Genomic DNA, 20,364 nt, shown 5'->3' with positions numbered 1-20,364 from the left:
GTTTCACACTCAGTTTACACTAGTGCAAATGGCTGCATGGTGTGAAGGAGAATCAGGCCCCTTTGTCCACCTGTGAAATTGTAAGAGGAATTTGGCCCATAAAAATACTGTCTCCAGGTGTCTCGGTCATGGAGAAATGTGAAGCTGCAATGGAGGAAAATACTTCCAATGCAAACACCCTGCATAGAATCAGAATCAGAATCATAGATGATTAGGGCTGGAAGGGCTCTCAGGAGGTCACCTAGTCCCACCCTCTGCTCAAAGCAGGAACCTGCTGTGTAGCGGGTGCTGGGTGCTTAGAATGAGTGCAATAAATCACTGCAGCCGTGAGAGAGGCTGAAAAGAAATAGGGCCACATCCTGAGCTGGTAGCAATGGGCACAGTTCCAGTGGAGCTAAGGAAGCTGTGCTGACATATGCCAGCACCCACAGACTCCAGCACACAGTGTGTGCGTGAAAGCCCTGGCTAGGATCCAGGCCATCACAGTCACTCAGTCCCTGGTCCAAAGCCCCTGTAGATATCAGACTGATTTTCCAAGCACTGATCCCGCTTCCAGCTTGGCACCTCTCCTGGAAAGATCCTGGTGTGAGCAGCAAACTGGCGCCACAGAGACCCAGCCACAGAAATAGATGCTTTCCATGGAGCGGAGAGAACGCCAGGGAGGGGTGTTTGCCAGCAGTGTCAACATTCTTGCCTCTTTCACTGGCTCCTGCCACAAGACACAAAGTCAATGAGACGTGCTGGTTGGATCCCCCCACCCTCAATCTGGAATCAGGTTGGGGCAACAGGACAGGACCATGACCTTCCTAATTCACCAGCCAGAGACTTCCACTAAGGAAAGACATGGGCTGCAGGAAAGGGGATGCAGCAGCATCGTCCATGCATTAGGCCTTGTCTACCCAAGAAAGTTGCACCAGTTGGTTTAACGTAAACTGGTTTTCAAGCAGGTTTCATTAACCTGGTGCAGACCCTGCATGGATGCTGATCTGGGTTTAAAAGATGGCAGTTTAGTTTAAACTGGTTCCTATTTGGCTATGTGTGTAAAGTGATTGACGGTGCGCTGGCTAGGCTGATCAGAGCCAGGAATACTGAAAAGCATTCACACTGGGGGCGGCACCACTGAAAAGGGCTCGTACACAGATTTACATCAATTCAGTGTATATGTGTATGTAAATGAGCCCTCCTTCCTGAAAGATCCAGGGCCACACAGCATCCCCTGGCAGAGTCACAAGAGAGTTGGGAGATGGCAAGGACTCAACTCTGAGCCTTTATCACTGGGGCTTTGCACACGTGATAAAGGCACCAGAGTTATTCTTGCACCATTTCACACCCCAGAGTTCCACACTTCAGAGGGGTTTCACCAAGAGGGTCATTTGTCCAGATGCCCAGTGCAGGCGAAGGCCAAGGTTCAGCTCCGAAAGGCCAGTCTTGGATCCACGCCCCAAATGGTCAGACCTGGGCAGTAGCTCTGCGTGCAGGGTCCCCACATGGGGGAAGGGGGGAGAAGGGTGCACTTTACCGGGGCCCAGAGGCTCCGGGGGGCCGTGCCCAGGCTACAACCCCCATTGCCATGAGGAAAAAATTGAGGCTAAATTGTAGATCATGCCTGTAGATCAGGCTTGAGGATATTTATAGAAACTTATTTCCCTGTATCTATGTATCTATTGTCCAGATCTTGTGAGATTTGCTGGCGCCAATCAGAAGCGGTGTTAGTGCAGTCTCAAGCAACACTCTGAACAGGGAGTTGCTGGGTCTGCTGGCCCAGCCCAGACCTTCTCTAGTATAGAGAGTGTGCGCTCGTGCAGTTAAACTAGGACGTGTCGTTTGAGACTGAGAGACAGAGAGATTTGTGCTCCTCTCTGTGACATTGTCTAGCACATTAAGATCAAGAACTACCAGTCCCAGAGTTCCTCCTGCACAGGCAGGAGGGAGGGACAGCTGGTGGGAGGGGCAAAGCAAAGCACCATAAGACAGTGAGAGCCAGTGCTGCTGCTTCTTCTGGCAGGATTTGCAGGCCCAAAATATATGTAAGTAAGTGTCTAATGCACTCACAGTCACACACACGCCCCATACTGCCATGTCTGGTGATGGCTATAAATACAAATCAGGCACCAGAAACGTAGGAGGTAAAAGAAAAGGAACTTAAAGAAGCTAAAGGACCCCAATCTCTCCTCCAGTTTTTCAAATCAGACAAGGCCTTTCTGCAGTCAGGCAATGTACTAACTAGGGAAGCAGATGAACAAAATGAAAATGATTTCAATATAGAGACTGTGTCTGTGGCACTGGCAACTGATGACAAAGAAAAGCTGCCAGAGCATGCATCATGTGACTCCAATCTAATGCTTGAAGATAAGTAGTATCACCATTAGCACCACCACATTCAGCAGGTTTACAAGAAACAGGAGAGAATAGTGCTACATTATCTGATTCTTGTCTTTTCAAAGATCCGGGCTTGTGGCCTGAAAACAACAGATTCTATCAGTCAAAAAATTGTTCTATCTGATGTCCTGACTTTTGAAGAAATGCGGAAGCTAGCAAAGTCAATGCCAAAAGATGTTGATGGGCATCATTTTCCTGAATTTCTTCTCAAATGTAAGACTTCCAACAAGAGAGAAAAGATACCAAGAGACTGGCTTGTGTGGAGCGCTATCAACCAAGCACTCTATTGTTTTCCATGTCGGCTGTTTCCTGAAGGGAGGCTTAAATAATGCAGTATGCTGATAAAAAACTAAGGGTATTCACCAATTCTGAAAAGATGGCGTAAACTATGTACTAAACTTTGTGAACATGAAAGAGCATTGAACATTAAACTTGCTACTGCCAGTGGAATCGATTACAGCCATCACTGTCAGGTGGACATGCAGTGGACAGTGAGATTCAAAAACAAATATTAACAGAAGCTACCAGATGGAAAAAAAATATTGGAAAGATTGTTGGATGTTACCTTATTTCTTGCTTCACGAGGTTTAGCATTCCAAGGAGATACTAATCTGAGAGGTGACCCACACAATGGTCACTTTCCTGGATCTCTTGAGATTATAACTTTGGTGGGTTAATTCATGATTTCGTGATGAAAAAGGCCAGAAAAATAAAGCTTTAAAGTGAACTGGCCTAATTATAAAATGTATGCAGTCACCTTGGTCCATCAGAATAAAAAAATCAAGACATTGACAGGATATAACACCTTTATAATGACCAAAACATTACAAAATTGTCAGCAAACTTGGAGGACTCTCAGGCTGGGTGTTATGTTAAACAAAAATAGCAAGGAGTGGGGAGGGGCATTTTTCAGAAACGTAGCATATGTAACAGTAATTTCAGGATTCAAACTTTTGTCATGGCTCATGAGACTGTTATGTATGGGCTGAGGGGTTGTGGTATGTGTGTGGGAGGCGGCCCGGGTTACAAGTTTGTACTGGACCCGAAAAAATTATGCTTGGGCCCTGTCTTCGTGCCCAACCTGAGACACTAGCAGAGGCCTGTTTCTGACCGTGCTGTGCCCGCTGGCCCTGAGAGTCAGGCTGCTGCCAAGGGTCTCAGGCCAGGGCCCAGCACCTTCCAGTCTCTGTCACTTGGGACATTTTTATTCTGTCCCTTGTTTTAGGCCAGCTGTCTGGACCCTACAATTGCTGTGGGCTCTGTGCAGGCAGGGGGATTCTTGGCCTGTATTACACAGGCAGTCACTAGACTGGATGACTTCATGGCCCGTTGATGATGAGCTGGTTGAAACCTTGTTCTGGGCTGAGCTAAAACCTCCTTCAAACTGGCGTGTGAACGAGTCCTCCATTTAAGGCAGTTGTAAGAGACAGTTAAGGGGCCACACCTCAAACAAAGCCTAATGCAGTCTGCCCTGAAACTAGCCTCAGTGGGCAGTGGGCAGAGGGTTGATTGTGACCAGTTGGGAGGTTGGAGGGGGACTGAACAAACACACAGACAGCTGACAAAGCTGAGCTGAGACTGAGGGACAGCCAGCCATGTAAGGACTGGGAGCAGCTGGAAGCATGTTGGCTGACTCTGGGAGAAACCTGGGAGAGGTTTGGGGCCAGGGTGCTCTTGGGGCTGTGAGCAAAAGAAGCTGGTTCCTGCTATTTGATTCCCCCTGCGCTGAGAGCCACGGGACTCTGTACATTCTTTGTAAATGAACAAAACTACCTGACCATCACCAGTTTCTACTCCCCGCAGGTACAGCCGTAGGGCCCCAAGCTCTGACTAGCCACTCGGGTTGGAAAGGGGAAACAGGCCTATTCTGGGCCTAGCATCCAGAAATCCATCATCCGTACGTGTGGCCAGTCAGAGCCCAATTTTCAATGTGAGGCTGGATCTGGTCTGTGGCTCAAAGTACCTCCGGATTTGGGAGGCAAAATGCTCCTCAGGCTCCCAAAGGTAGCGTCGGTGCCTCACTTGACTGCTGGGCTTTGCTTTTAGACTTTCCCTACGAACTTGCTGGTTGCCAAGAGTTGGCTGTCCAGAGGCAGCGGTCCCACTGAGTTCCAGGGGCTGCCTGCTCCCTGGGGCTCTGCAGGCCTCAGTGTCTGCGGGGGAGCTCTTTGTCTTGCTCTGCACATCAGCAGAGGAGTGCTGGGTGCAGGCTCCAGACCAGGCAGCATGAAGAGCTGTTTCCCCGTGGAAGGGGCAGGCTGGGAGTGGGCCCCACTCACTGCCCTGGATCAATGCACAGAGACTCAGGGGATCCCAGTTCAGGTCGTGGCCCAGGCTGTCACTGCACTGAGCAAAGATGACCGTTGCCTTGTCCGATCAACGTGGCCAGAATGGAGCTTGAGGAGCCAGGAATGAACCAGTCCCTCCTCCCCACTCCTGGGGGCTATTGCGGGACCGTCCCACCAGGCTGCATTCTGCAAACTCTGCTGAGCCTCCCTATGAAACCCCACCGCACTTCTGCCGACCGAGAGAAAGTCGATATTCCAGGGCACCGGGGAACATTGCAGGGCTTGGGAGCTTACCATGGCTGTGCCTGGCTCAGTCCAGCACTCCCTGAGGGAGGAAGGGAAGAACACAAGGTATAGCAGGGAGAACAGACCCTCCCATGGCAGCTCAGTGCCAGGCAGGGTCCCAAGGAGCCCCCCAGCCGTGTGTGTGGGGCAGGAGGCTGTTTAAGAGCCTGTTAATACCGTATGCTGGCCTGGCTCTGGCAGGGGGTGGAGGAATATCTGTGATTTAGGGAACAGGAGGAACCAGGCTGAGCCACACCGGAGCCAGGATAGCTGCAGAAGCTGCACCCGTTTGAGCACGGCAGGGCTCAGGACAGAGGGACGTGCGTGCGCATGGGGGAGTTTACTTTAAAATCCTTTTATCTCCGACACATTGATCCTGCTACTAAATAAAAACACTTTGTTTGCAGGAGGCTGCTGGCTGCTTGTGCTGCTCACCAGTCAGCGAAGGCAGAAAATCAGCCAGGGGCTGGGACGGAGCTGGGACCCCACCCGATCTGCAGGACGATGGGCGGCTGGTGCATGGGCAGTGTAGCCAGGGCCCTGTCTGAGAGCAAGAGAATTACGAGATTCCAACCCCAGACAGGTCAGGGCAGGAAGCCGACACCCTGCAGTGGGTGCTCAGAGAGGCCAGACGCCCACAAGCCAGCAGCAGCAGGGCTGGGAAAGGCTGGGAGGAAAAGCAGAGGGGAGCAGGAGAGGCTGATTATAGAGGGAAGGCAGGAAATCCTGTCCCGATGCCCCGTTGCAAGAGGTCCTAGAACGAAGAGGAGGTGGGTACGTTGTGCCCTTTGTGTCCCTGGCAGCACAGGGCAGCGAGGGAGCTGGGCGTGGCTGCTGCAGCAGGGACCCTGGGAGCTCAGGGTTGGGGAATGCCGCTGATCCCTCCCTGGGTGTGAAGGCTAGGGGGGCACTGTGGCTGTTGCCTGCTGATGGAGATGCCTGCCTTTAGCTGAGAAAGCTGAGTGCTTGTTCTTGGTGGGTTCCTGTGGCGGCAGAAGGGGTGAGGGGGCAGGGGAGGTTAAACCCTAGTATCTGCAAGCGGAGCCCCCACCTGGCAGGGCAGAGGCGCAGCCAACCCCATAACCATCCACACATCTGGGGCAAGGAGCAGGGCCAGGCAGCTCCCCGTCTGGAACTCCAGCTTGCCCTGGCAAAGCCTGCAGCTCTTTGGAGGCTCGGCCGCTCAGCCCGTTGTGCTGGGAATCTCTCCCCCCCCCCCCCCCCCATCTCCCTACCTCCCCCACACACACACATCCCTCCACCCTTCCTACCCCCCCGAAAAGTGGCTCAGCCAAGTCTCTGCTGCACTGGGACAACTGGGGAGGGAAGGGCGAGGGCAGAGGGAGGGAGGGTCCATTGGGAGTCTGGGACACACAGAGACCATGCCCAGCACCCTGGCCCTCCCCTCCCCCAGCTGGCGGATTAGCCAGTGAGTCAGAACAGACTCAGCCATCTCCATCTCCCACATTCACTGACCTACTTAGTTAATTCCTCCTGTTGGAGACTTGCAGAAAACCAGAAGAGCCTCCCTGCTGCATGAATAAGTGATGGGACTTTCATTTACTTGCCGTTGTTTGACGCGGGCGGCTGTGGGCCACCCCCCACATCCCCTGATGCGTGTGAGTCTGGGCCAGCGCCTCTCAGCCCAGCAGCCTGCCTCTGGGGGGTGTCCCCGCCTCTCCAACAGGGCAGGCTGTGCAGGGGCTGTTTGTTGGGGGTTGTTCCAGCTGGGCCGCTCAGAAGGAGAGGACTAAGGACAGCAAAGGGGATGGAGGTTGTCACGGTCGGGGAAGGCTGCCCCTTCGGGGATTCTTTCCCTGTCCACAAGAGAGCCCCTGGCAAGTGGCAGGCCCATGGCTCAGCGTCTCCTTGGGCGGATCAAGGTTTACATCAAGGGGTGAGACCCACTGGTTAGCACTTGTGTGCTTAGTCACAGAGGGACTCAGGCCCACTCCGAGCCCACGCCCACCTAGCAGGGTCCCAGGGCCCGTGTCCCGGGGGCTTGTTGCTGACCCGGATCAGACTGATTTGTCTGTGGATGGAAGTGGGGCTTTGGCCTCAAACCTGAGTCCGGGCCTGGGTTTAGGACTTGGGTTTGTCTGTACCCAGCAGCGAGTCCCAGAGCCTGGTTCAATTGACTCAGGGGGCTCACTCGAGTGGGCTAAAAATAGCAGTGTCGATGCAGCTGGGGCTGGAGCCCCGGCAGGGAGGTGGGGTTCATAGCCCGAGATCCTGAGCCGGAACATCTACGTGGCTATTTGTAGTGATGTAGCACAAGTCTCACAAGCCTGAATCTGCAGAGCCGGGCTCCGAGACTCACGGCTGTGGGGTGGATTTTGCCCCAAACTCTCGGGGCACCGAGTCAGAGCTGGCTTGCTGCAGACCCTGGCTCCATCTGTCTGTGTCAGTCAGTCTGTCTGTGTCAGTCCACCCCCACCCCTGCTTTCTGCCAGGGGCACCTGTCTAACCCTTCAGGGACGTTTGATCTCAGTCTGAGCCTGGGGAAGAAAAAGCATCTTGAGGGCTATAAACCCAGGTCTTTATCTAAGCTAGTGTTTTGCTCTTCCTGCCTCTGATTTTGGCCAGGACTGCACTGGGTGTCTACAGGGATCCTGAGTCTCCCCCTGGATGAAAGAGGTCAGGGCCTGTGCTGCCTCCACAGCCAGGTCCACACCTTCCGCCTTCAGGCCCTGCAGAGACTCCTTTATAGTGCAGGTAGTCCAGCGCGGAGCCACCTGGCACACGCCTTCCTCCACCACCTCTGAGAGCTCCGATGCGACCGGCAGCTCCTTTATCTCCATCCGAGAGGTCTTCCACGAGACCTCTCCGAGCTGCCAGTTTCTACAAGGACCTCCTCCAGGCCTGAAGGCTAGTCTCGGCGTCCAGGCCCCTTGTGGCTACCGATGGGGAGGATCGCCTCATGGAGCCCCTGCTACACAGCCCCCAACTCCGTGTGCAGGTGGCGGAGGCCCCCTCAGTGCGATGGCAGTTGGTCCTGGCAGGTGTCACCAAGGTCGGAGATCTCCTGGACTACGACCGGGGGGACTGGGTGGATCCCCAGGTGCTGGCTAGGTGCATGGGGCTCTGCAGCCTTCGAGCCCCCGGCGCGTACTCCAGGAGATGAGGGCAGCCTTGCCCCCTGCTGCTTGGGCCTACCTCGAGCAGGTCTTGTGAGAGGGCGCTCCCCGCCCCTCCCCTCAGTCCCAGCCCTCCGGCTCTTTCCATCGGGCCCCAGCCCCGCGAGCCCCCCCAGCCGTGCTCTCCCTACACACCAGGCCGGCTGCATGACTTGCAGCTGGTCCTTTTCCAAACCGCACCAAGAGCCCATCTGTACACACTCGTACTCCACACCCTCCATTTCCTCGCCCTCGCGTCCCGCCCTGACACCAAGTGGCGGGACCTGCTACCACCTGCGGAGGGCGAGGACACCCGGTGGGCCAGTCTCTGTTCCACCTTGACCCCACAGCCCGCCGGGGACATCAGTTGGCAGCTCCTTCACAGAGCCGTGAGCACGGGCGTGTACTTGGCGCGATTCACCCCTCTCCCCGACACCTGCCCCTTCTGCGACGTGAGGGAGACCTTGGTGCACATGTACCTGGAGTGCGCCAGGCTGCAGCCCCTCTTCCGGCTCCTCCAGAACCTCCTGCTGAGGTTCTGGCTGCACTTCTTCCCACACTTGTTCATCTACGCACACCCCATCTGTGGCCCCACGAAGTCGCGGGATCTCCTCGTCATCCTCCTCCTAGTCCTGGCCAAAATGGCCATCTACAAGATCAGGAGAGGAGGTTGGCCGACGGGGTGCTCTGCAACTGTGGGGCCTACTTCCGTTCCTCCGTCCATTCATGCATCCGGGCAGAGTTCCTCTGGGCGGCATTTGCTGGCTCCCTTGACACCTTCTGGGGGCAGTGGGCGCTGTCTGGAGTTCTCTGCTCAGTGTTCCCTTCCGGTTCCCTTCCTTTAAACCTGTGACCCCCACGCCCACACCTTTCTTCATTAGTTGTCCCACGAACTTAGTTGTGTCCTGGCTCATGCCCGCCCACTTCCCGGGTTGCAAATAGTACAACCTCTTTTGATCTGCCTGGGCAGGGTAACACCCACAACTCCAACGGTCAAGATATTTATAAAAACCAGTACAAATATTGCCAGTTTTGTCCCAGACATGGAGGGAGGGATTCTCCCCTGTCTGCATAACCCTGCAGGACTAGACCCAGCCAAGCCAGTGCAGGGAGGGGTCAGTCAGTCTCTCCGCAGCCTGTCTCCCTGCACCCAGACAGGTGTGGGTGCTGCGGCTGCCAGTCCTGCTGGGGCGGGCGCCCACATGCTGCACTTGGGGCTAGAGGGAAGCACTGACCCTGCCCAGGATCTAGGCCTGCCTCAGCTCTGGAGAATGGAGCCAGCTCGGCTCCACAATGACCCTCAGCGCCTGAGCCCCAGGGTAAGTCTTACACCCCGCAGCAAGTCTTAGGGCCCAGCTCAGCTCACTCAGGCTCATAGGGACTGGGCTGAGGGGCTAAATGTAGCCGTGTCGATATTTGGGCTCTGCCAACCAGCAGGTGGGGAGGGTCTCGCAGCCTGAGCTCCAGGCCGGGCTGAACATCTACGTTGCTATTTTTTGCCCTGTAGCGCAAGGCCCATGAGCCTAAGCCAGTTGACCCCGGCTCTGAGAATTGCTGCCATGGGTTTTCACTGCAGCGTAGCCCTACCCTTGGTGTCCTTGCTGCTGCCCACTGAGTATGATAGCAAGACCCAGACAGCGGCTGTGGGCCCCTTCCTCCCTCCTGCTTTGTCTCCCCTCTGCAGGACAGAGCAGTGGGGTTGCCTCCTCGAGGGAGGGCAAAGGTACAGCTGGAGAGCTGTGGATTGTGCCGCTGTTTGGAATATAAGTGATCAGTATAACATTACTGATAACAGCATTGCAGAATTACAGTGAATCTTACAAGATATGCTATGTCAAGTACCATTGGAAAGGTGGTAATTCATTAAGGTTGATAAGCACGTTTATCTGTGTGTGTCAGTTGTGTATTATGAGTTTGAAATATGTATGTGTAAGGATGCCCCCCTTGGGGGTTGCAAGGGGAGCGTAGCCTAGTGGTCACATTGTAGTCTGTGGCCAGCAGGATGGTTGTGGGGAGGGGAGGGGAAGGGAGAGGGAAGATGTCCCCTTTCCTCTGGTTGTCCCGGGGTTGGAGCCTTCCTTCCGCCAGCTCATCTTTGAGGGGCAGTGGGGCAGGACTCAGGGCCTGCCTCGCCTCTGCTGGAGCTGGAGCTGTAGGCTGCAGATCTGTTTCCTTCCAGCTCTGCCACCCAAATGAGCCGCTCCTCTCTCTTTTAAGTGCTCCTCCTGGTGGCGCATTTGCTGCAGGTGTGCCGGGACAGTGCTGGCTGGGCCCAGAATGAGCCCTTAGCCCCTGGTTGGTTTTCCAGTGTGGGGTCCCAGTGTGTATCCCATCACAGTATGGGATATTTGTATTTCAAACTTGTGCGGTGTGTCTGGGTGACACCCCCACATAGGATGGCGGCAGCACTAAGCCGGCTTAATGGCCCATCCAGGGAACCCAAATGTACAATGAATCCCAGTGAAACAGGGAAGATTTGGTAGGGGAAGTAGAAGTGGGTGGCAACCTAGGCAGCAGTGACCATGAGATGGTCGAGTTCAGGATCCTGATGAAAGGAAGAAAGGGGAACAGCAGGATACGGACCATGGACTTCAGAAAAGCGGACTTTGATTCCCTCAGGGAACTGATGGGCAGGATTCCCTGGGAGGCTAATATGAGGGGGAAAGGAACCCAAGAGAGCTGGCTGTATTTTAAGGAGACCTTATTGAGGGCACAAGAGCAAACCATCCCGATGTGCAGAAAGAATAGCAAATATGGTAGGCGTCCAGCTTGGCTTAACAAAGAAGTCTTTGGCGAACTTAAACGCAAAAAAGAAGCTTACAAGAAGTGGAAGCTTGGTCAGATGACTAGGGAGGATTATATAAACACTGCTCGAACGTGCAGGAATGAAATGAGGAAGGCCAAAGCGCAATTGGAGTTGCAGCTAGCAAGGGACGTGAAGGGGAACAAAAAGGGTTTCTACAGGCATGTTGCCAACAAGAGGAAGATTCGGGAAAGTGTAGGCCCCTTAAAGAAAGAGGGAGGCGACCTAGTGACGGAGGATGTGGAGAAAGCTGAGGTACTCAATGCCTTTTTTGCCTCTGTCTTCACAGACAAGATCAGCTCCCAGACTGCTGTACTGGGTGGCACAGAATGGGAAGGAGGCAAACATCCCGCAGTGCTGAAGGAACAGGTTCAAGACTATTTAGAAGGATTGGACATTCACAAGTCCATGGGGCCGGATGCAATGCACCCGAGGGTGCTGAGGGAGTTGGCTGAGGTGATTTCAGAGCCATTGGCTATTATCTTTGAAAGCTCGTGGCAACAGGGGAGGTCCCTGAGGACTGGAAAAAAGCAAATATAGTGCCCATCTTCAAAAAGGGAGGAAAGAGGATCCGGGGAACTACAGACCGGTCAGCCTCACCTCAATCCCTGGAAAGATCATGGAGCAGGTCCTTAAGGAATCCATTTTAAGGCACTTGGAAGAGAGGAAGGTGATCAGGAACAGTCAACACGGATTCACCAAGGGAAAGTCATGCCTGACCAACCTGATTGCTTTCTATGATGAGGTGACTGGCTCTGTGGATGTGGGGAAGGCGGTGGATGTGATATACCTTGACTTTAGCAAAGCTTTTGATACGGTTTCTCACAGTATTCTTATCAGCAAGTTAAAGAAGTATGGGTTGGATGAATGGACTATAAAATGGATAGTGAACTGGCTAGAGCATAGGGCTCAACGAGTAGTGATCAATGGCTCCATGTCTAGCTGGCAACCGGTCACAAGCGGAGTTCCCCAGGGGTCGGTCCTGGGGCCGGTTTTGTTCAACATCTTTATTAATGATCTGGAGGATGGGGTAGATTGCACCCTCAGCAAGTTTGCGGACGACACTAAGCTGGGGGGAGTGGTAGATACCCTGCAAGGTAGGGATAGGATACAGAGTGACCTAAACAAACTGGAGGATTGGGCCAAAAGAAATCTAATGAGGTTCAACAAGGACAAGTGCAGAGTCCTCCACTTAGGAAGGAAGAATCCCATGCACAGCTATAGACTGGGGACCGACGAGCTGGGCAGCAGCTCTGCAGAAAAGGACCTGGGGGTAACGGTGGATAAAAAGCTGGATATGAGTCAGCAGTGTGCCCTGGTTGTCAAGAAGGCTAATGGAATATTGGGCTGCATTAGGAGGGGCATTGCCAGCAGGTCACGGGAAGTGATTATTCCCCTCTATTCGGCATTGGTGAGGCCGCATTTAGAATACTGTGTCCAGTTTTGGGCCCCCCACTACAAAAAAGATGTGGACAATTTGGAGGGAGTGCAGCGGAGGGCAACCAAAATGATTAGGGGGCTGGAGCACAGGACTTATGAGGAGAGGCTGAGGGAACTGGGCTTGTTTAGTCTGCAAAAGAGAAGAGTGAGGGGGGATTTGATAGCGGCCTTTAACTACCTGAAAGGGGGTTCTAGGGAGGATGGGGCTAGGCTGTTCTCGGTGGTGGCAGATGACAGAACAAGGAGCAACGGTCTCAAGTTGCAGGGAGGGAGGTCTAGGTTGGACATTAGGAAAAAGTTTTTTACTAGGAGGGTGGTGAAGCACTGGAATGGGTTACCTAGGGAGGTGGTGGAATCTCCATCCTTAGAGGTTTTTAAGCTGCGGCTTGACAAAGCCCTGGTTGGGATGATATAGCAGAGGTTAGTCCTGCTTTGAGCAGGGGGTTGGACTAGATGACCTCCTGAGGTCCCTTCCAACTCTAATATTCTATGATTCTATGATTCTATGAAAGAACCCAGGATCTACACATTCTGAGTCACCAGCACATGTAAGAACATGCCTGTGGTGAGGGGGACTGCATGTGCCTTTCCCTGCCCATGTGCTGTGAGCTTGTGTTTGAAACAAGCCATGTGGCAGGAACTATAAAATGTAGCTGCATCATCTCCATTTTGTCTTCATTCCTGCTTCCTACCTCTGGACCAAGTCATCTATAACTGAAGCTGTGAAACAAAGGACTGAGACCCATCCAGGCACTAGATGTACACCAGAGGAACCGTACAAGCCTGCAAACTCCACAATTCTGCTGAGAACCTGATATATATGGACTTTAAAGTCATTTGTATGTATCTGATTGCTTTGACGATTTAACATCTCCCTTCTTCTGATTTCTTATATCTGATTTTTTGGACAAAGGAAATGCAGTAGATCTAATCTACCTGGATTTCAGTAAGATATTTGATACAGTTCCACATAGGAAATTATTAATTAAATTGGAGAAGATGGGGATTAATATGAGAATTGAAAGGTGGACAAGAAACTGGTGAAAGGGGAGACTACAGCAGGTCATACTGAAAGGTGAACTGTCAGGCTGGAGGGAGGTCACTAGTGGAGTTCCTCAGGGATCAGTCTTGAGATCAGTGTTATTTAACATTTTCATTCATGACCTTCGCACAAAAAGTGGGAGCATGCTAATAAAATTGCGGATCACACAAAGTTGGGAGACATTGCCAATACGGAGGAGGACCAAATATTATTGAAGAAGATTTGGATGACCTTGAAAATTGGAGTAATAAAAAGGGATGAAATTTCATCACGCAAAGTGCAAGGTCATGACTTAGGGACTAACAACAAGAATTTTTGCTATAAGCTGGGGAAGTATCAGTTGAAAGTGACGGAGGAGGAGAAAGACCTGGGTGTACTGGTTGACCACAGGATGACTATGAGCCGCCAATGTGACGCAGCCATGAAAAAGACTAATGCAATCCTAGGATGCCTCAGATAAAATATTTCCGGTAGAGATAGGGAAGTGTTAATAGCATAGTACAAGGCACTGGTGAGATCTCATCTGGAATGGTGTGTGCAGTTCTGGTCTCAGTTGTGTTTAAGAAAGATGAATTCAGACTAGAAGAGCAGAGAAGGATGATCAGAGGAATGGAAAGCTTGCCTTACAAGAGGAGAAAGCCTTTGACAAGACCCTCACCAAAGGCTCTTAAGCAGGGGTTCTCAAACTGGGGGTCAGGACCCCTCAAGGGGTCACAAGGTTATTATGGGGGGGTCATGAGCTGTCAGCTTCCGCACATGCCGTGGCTGCGGCTGTCAGCCCCATGCATGGCTGACAGCCAGAGCCCTTCAGAGCTGAGTGGAGGAGAGCAGCAGCTACTGGCTGGGTGCTCTGAAGGCAGCGCCGGCCCCAGCAGCAGCGCAGAAGTAAGGGTGGCATGGCATGGCATGGCTTGGGGGGTCGTCACTTTTTTGAGGGGTCATCACAGCCTGAAATATTTTCAAAGGGGGTCCCAGAATAAAAAAGCTTGAGAACCCCTGTTCTTAAGCAAAGCAAGCAGGCATGGGATAACAGCGAAGGTTGTCTCATGGATCAGTAACTGATTAAACGACAGGAAACAAAGGGTAGGAATAAAAGGTTAGTTTTCAGACTGGAGAGAGGTGAATAGCAGTGTCACCCAAGGATCTGTACTGGGACCAGTGCTGTTCAGTGTGTTTATCAATGATCTACACAAAGGGGTAAACACTGAGGTGGCAAAGTTTGCAGATGATACAAAATTACTCAAGATAGTTAGGTCCAAAGCAGACTTGAAGAGTTATAAAAGGATCGCTCAGAACTAGATGACTGAGCCACAATGGGACAACCTAATCCCATGACCCAGTAAGGATTTTTCCAGCACAAGGAGTTGGGGAATAAGAAGGAGGAAAAGGGCCTCTGGTCACCTCTCCTCTCCTACCTTGACACATGGAAGCAAGAACATTGGAAGACAAAGAGAAGCATCATTGAACTGTGCGGTGCTGGACCCAGGCTGGAAGGAGACAGCTGTGAAATGTATTGCAGCTTATGGTGAGACAACCTGTCTCGCTTTTAGAACTATTAGTCTTAGTAATAGATAGATAGGGAGTGACTGCAATTTGCAAACTATTTATAGCACTGCTGTGAACCACTTTATAGGAACTGTCCTCCCAGCTCCACAAGGGGCTGCCAGATGGAGCCAGCTCAAGCCAGGGGCAGTTCTGTAATCCCTGAGGCTCTAGGTCTCCTTGGAGGGTTTGTGAGTTCAAACCCTTCTGCTTGTGGCACCAGTTTGCTGAGAGAGACACCGATGTGACCAATGCCCTCAAAGCAGCTCACGGCACTTGTGCAGACGTTCCTAATGATAATGAAGAGCAACTTCCGACAGCCAGAGGCAGCATGTTCCTAATGATAACGAAGAGCAACTTCCGACAGCCAAAGGCAGCATGTCTCAAGTGCAACTGAATCTCACTGGGAGATCCGACTCGATAAAGCCAGGGAAAGGCAGAACCCTCCATCAGGAGAATCGGATACACCTGCTTCCTGGTGCCGCTGGATAGACTCAGCTTCACCAGTCGCACGGGACAGCAGTCAGTCACTCAAGCGGGGGACTAGTGATAGAAAGGGAAAGTCACTCCTGTTCTCAGATGAAGGGGAGGCAGAGTCCTCAGCTGTGCACTTTGCAGCTTGTCTCTGAACCTGACACAGGTTCTACTGCTCCAGAGAGCGTGAGGCCAGAAAGGACCATCAGATCATCCAGGCTGACATCCAGAGCACAGGCCAGAGAATGTCTCCCAGTTCCCCCTGTGCTGAGCCCAATAACTTGTGTTTGGCTAATGCCCTTCCAGAACAGCCTCTAGCCTGGATCTGAGCACGCTGGGGCTTCCCCTTTAAATCGCCAGGTTGTGTGTTCCTATGGTCATTCTCCCTCCCTGCTAAACAGTTGTGCCTTATTTCTAATTTGAATTTGCCTGGCTTCAGCTCCCAGCCTTTGGTTCTTGTTCTGCCTTTCTCCACTGAATTAAAGAGCCCGTTAGTAGCTGGTATTTTCTCCCCATACGTGGTGATCAAGTCACCTCTCAGCTTAGCTTCTTTGTGATCAGCTCAACACATTGAGCTCTTTATGCCTCTCACTGTCAGACATTTTCTCTGGCCCTCAGATTATTTGTATGGCTCTTTTCTGCTCCCTCACCAATTTCTCAACACCCCTTTTAAACTCTCCTGAGTAGCTGCCTGGGCAACTGCTGTCACTGTCATGCCAGGGATGGCAAAACCCCCTCCCCTCAGTGCCTCCCCACACCGACGCTGGCAGGGGCTGTGAGCAGACGTGACGCCCTCGAGTGTATAAAAGCTGTCAGGTTAGGATTTTCAGTGGTGCCTGCACACAGGTGCCACACAGACTCGCAGTTCAGTGGAGCCAAGGGCAGCTACACGGCGATTCACCCAGGCCCCAGCACCTGCACTGTCGATGCCAGGAGATGGTCCCAGCAGGTGGGGACAGGAGTGGGGGCAAGGATAAAAGTATAAAAATGAGCAACAGTGAAACAACCATGAAGTTAGAGCTGGCCAGAGTGGAGTTAGAGAAAGCAGATAAAGAACATCAGCACCAAAAATGGTAAACCGAAGAGAAAGACGAAGAGCGGCAGGCTGAGAGAGCAGAACGCGGGCACCAGAAACGGGAAGCTGAACAAAGAGCCGAAGAGTGGGAGGCAGGAAAACAGAGCAAGAAGAACCCTGACGCTCAAAGTGCTGAAGTGTGAGGAGAGGGACCAACTCAGGATGCTGACGGTGCAGATAGAAAACCCTCAAGCAATAATCAATCCTTCCCCAAAGCCACCCAGCAGGGAGAAACTGTGCCCAAGTTACAAGGACATGGATCGAGTTGAGGAATATTTGACTACTTTTGAAAGATTCTGCAGGTTCAGAACATTCCTGAAAGCCAAAAAACGACTGTCCTTCTCTCTAAATTGAGGGGTAAAGCATTAAAGGAGTTTAATACTAGGTCAGACCAATGCCAGGTGCTTCAGGGAATGAACAGAACAGAACAGGTAATCATCACATGATCCATCCCGTCACCCATTCCCAGCTTCTGGCAAACAGCAATCCCTGCCCATTCTGGCTAATAGCCATTGATGCACCTATCCTCCATGATCTTATCTAGTTCTGTTTTGAACCCTGTTATGATCTTGGCCTTCACAACATCCTCTGGCAAGTTCCACAGGTTGGCTGTGCATTGTGTGAAGAAATACTTCCTTTTGTTCATTTTAAACCTGCTTCCTATTAATTTCATTTAATGACCCCTAGTTCTTGTGTTATGAGAATGAGTAAATAACACTTCCTTATTTACTTTCCCCACACCAGTCATGACTGTATAGACCTCTATCATATCCCCCTTAAGGCATCTCTTTTCCAAGTTGAAAAGTCCCAATCTCATTAATCTTTCCTCATATGGAGGTTTTTCCATACCCCAATTATTTTAGTTGCCCTTTTCTGTAACTTTTCCAATTCCAATATATCTTTTTTGAGATGGGGTGACCAGATCTGCACGCAGTATTCAGGATGTAGGCATACCATGGATTTATAAAGAGGCAATATAATATTTTCTGTCTTATTATCTATCCCTTTCCTAACAATTCCCAACATTCTGTTAGCTTTTTGACTGCCACTGCACATTGAGTGGATGTTTTCAGAGAACTATCCACAGTGACTCCAAGATCTCTTTCTTGAGTGGGAACTGCTAATTTAGACCCCTAGGCAGATGGCACAGAGACAGAGAAGGAACCTGAAAATGTACAGGAGTTCTGAAAGGAATTGAGGGGGATGATGGAAGCAGTTCAAACTAATCTGACAAAGAGCCAAAATATACAGAAGGTTTGGTATGATCAAAATGCTTGTGAACGTCATTTGAGGTGGGAGGCTTGGTGCTGGTTCTATTCCCTGTAAAAAGGCACAAAATGCAAAACTCATGGGAGCGACATTATGAGGTTGTGGAAAGAGAAACTGAGGTCACGTACCAGATACAGAAACATCACAGCAAGGTTGCCCCAGGGACGGTGCATATAAATAGACTTAAAGCTTACCACAGTAGAGAAACCATTGTGAATATGATTGGTTGTACTGAGGGGGAGTCTGAGAGAACACACCGCCTTGTGTTGATGGCTGAATGCCAAGATGGCTCATCAAGTGAGAGTACTGAGATATGTAAAGAGTTAACACGGCCTGAAAGGGCAGACATTCTGACTGCACTTCAAAGCCATAAGCAGATATTTTCTAGCATGCCAGAGATGACTCCTAATATGTAGGAACCCCAGCCTGCACCGAGCAAGCACACCGAGCCACTGGTAAAGCACAGGAGCAAATTCGCAAATAATACAGAGTATCTTGTATAGGAGATAAATAAAGAATCTGACAGATCCTGGGCCTCACCTGTAAGACTTGGTATTGATTATAGAAAACTTAATGCTGTCATAGTTCCTGCTGCATATCCTACACCTAGAACTGACAACATTAGTGTGACGTGCTGTTCAGGATACCCAGAACTGAGAGCTAATGTGTTAACTTCCTGCTTCAGCAAGAGACAGCTTTGCTGGAGATTAGACTGTGTCGGCTCCCTGGTGCCCTGCCAACTCCTCCAGACTCTGCTACTCTTAACCTTGCCTTGCAGGTAACTTACATTGTACGCTAGTTCCCATGTTCCCCAGAGATGTCTCCCTGCAGTGTCCAGCCCTCTCCTGCAACATTCACAGAAGTGATTAAGTTTGTTGCTCTTTTAAAGAAACAATACACTGGGGACTGATAACCACTCTACCTTCAATCACAGCACTGTATTAAAAGTAAAACATGCTTGTTGAACAAAAAGACATAGGCTTAACTGATACCACGTATGAGGCATAAATATAAAAAGGGTTTTAAACAAACAAAAGTAAAAATATGCTTCTAAAACTAAAACCTGATTTAAGTCTCTAATTCAAAAACAGGTTTCTCACCAAGTCTCTTCCAGCATGGCTGACCAGACACTCAGGCCAGGACACTTCACAGAACTCAAAGTGCTCGGTTCCTTTGTCTCCTCAGGTGAAGGATAACTTAGGGGTTCACCCCTCCCCCCCTTTATAGTCCAGTAAACCTAATGTATCCCCAGATAAAGTTCCTCTTCCCTGACGGTGTAGATGCCAGGCTCTCTGGTGTAGAGTCCATGCTGTCTTCTCCCTGCTGGTGATTTTTACAATGTAAGTGATCTCTTCCTGCAACCTCTGAAATAAATGAATAACCCATTGAATTTGGCCACAATTGGTTTGAGGTGTTGGCCTCTTCTCTTCATCTGGAGAAAACCTGTTTATCAACTCCCCCGGCATGTCTGATTTAAACACCTGTTAGTCTCATATTTCCAGCCCATCTGTAAAGGTCTTTGCAGGTTAACTGTACATACAACATGCAAGAATATTAATGGTCAGCGAGTTATTAGTTCTCCAATGATATATGACGTGCCAACTTTTGGGTAACTATTATGACAACACAGTGGTGTATTGAGTGGCGGGCAAAGGGGGGGCCAGGCCCCCGGGCGCCAGCCTGCAGGGGGCACCGGGACGACCCTTCACAACCTGCAGGAGGCGGAAGGTGTGGGAGGATTTGAAGGGCATAGAGCCTCCTGTGTCTCCTGCGCATCATGAAGGGCTGGCCCGGTGCCCACCAGGCTGGTGGGGGGTGAGGCCACACTGTCTGAGCCAGCACCAGGCTGCGGGGCTGGAGTGGCAAGTAAGTGCGGGAGGAAGGGCGCTGGGCCGGCCCTTCACAATGGGCGGGGGGCACAGGAGGCATCCCCCCCCATGCTTCATGAAGGGCCGGCCCAGTCCCAGTGCCCAGGCCGGGAGGGTGAGGCTGCCCTATCCGAGCTGGTGCTGGGCTGCGGGGATGGAGCAGGAGAGGTGGGCACCAAGCAGCTAGTAAGTGCAGTGGGGGGGCAGTGGAGCCAAGTCTGCATTTGTGCCCCCCCCCTCAAGTCTCATGCCCTGCCCCGCAGGTACAGACTCCCCTCCCCAGGGCAGCTGGGGGGCAGTGCCGGGACCCCTCCTGCCCTCCAAGGGGGGACAAGTGAGGCCAGGGTGGTGCAAATGTAGGCTTGGCCCCCGGATGCCAGAGACCCACGGTACACCATTGTGGCTGCTCTTATGGTCACAGTTAGATACTCTGGACAAAGCTAATAGACCTGGTTAATAGTTACTGGCAGATTTCTGCACAGAAAAAATCCACTTTTATTACTAATGTGGGACGGCATGAGTTCAAGATGTGACCTTTGGGGTTAATTCATGCAGAGGCTACTTTTCAGAGGCCGTCAATCAAGATTTAAATGGATTACAAGGCTTTGCACAAGCTGAGATTGATGATATAGCAATATTTAGCTATTCTTGGTCAGATCACAAGAAGCACTTGGGAATTGTGGTGACTAAGCTAAGAGATGCAGATCTTATTGTAAAGGCATCCAAATGTAAAAGAGGCACTTCCAAGGTTCCTTATTTGGGCCAAATCTCTCCTGATCCCTT

Source organism: Emydura macquarii, unplaced genomic scaffold, assembly GCF_026122565.2.
Source record: "Emydura macquarii macquarii isolate MOO-44397 ecotype Brisbane River unplaced genomic scaffold, CSIRO-AGI_Emac_v2 contig_3472, whole genome shotgun sequence".
Lineage (NCBI taxonomy): Eukaryota > Metazoa > Chordata > Testudines > Chelidae > Emydura > Emydura macquarii.
This window is presented reverse-complemented; position numbering follows the sequence as displayed.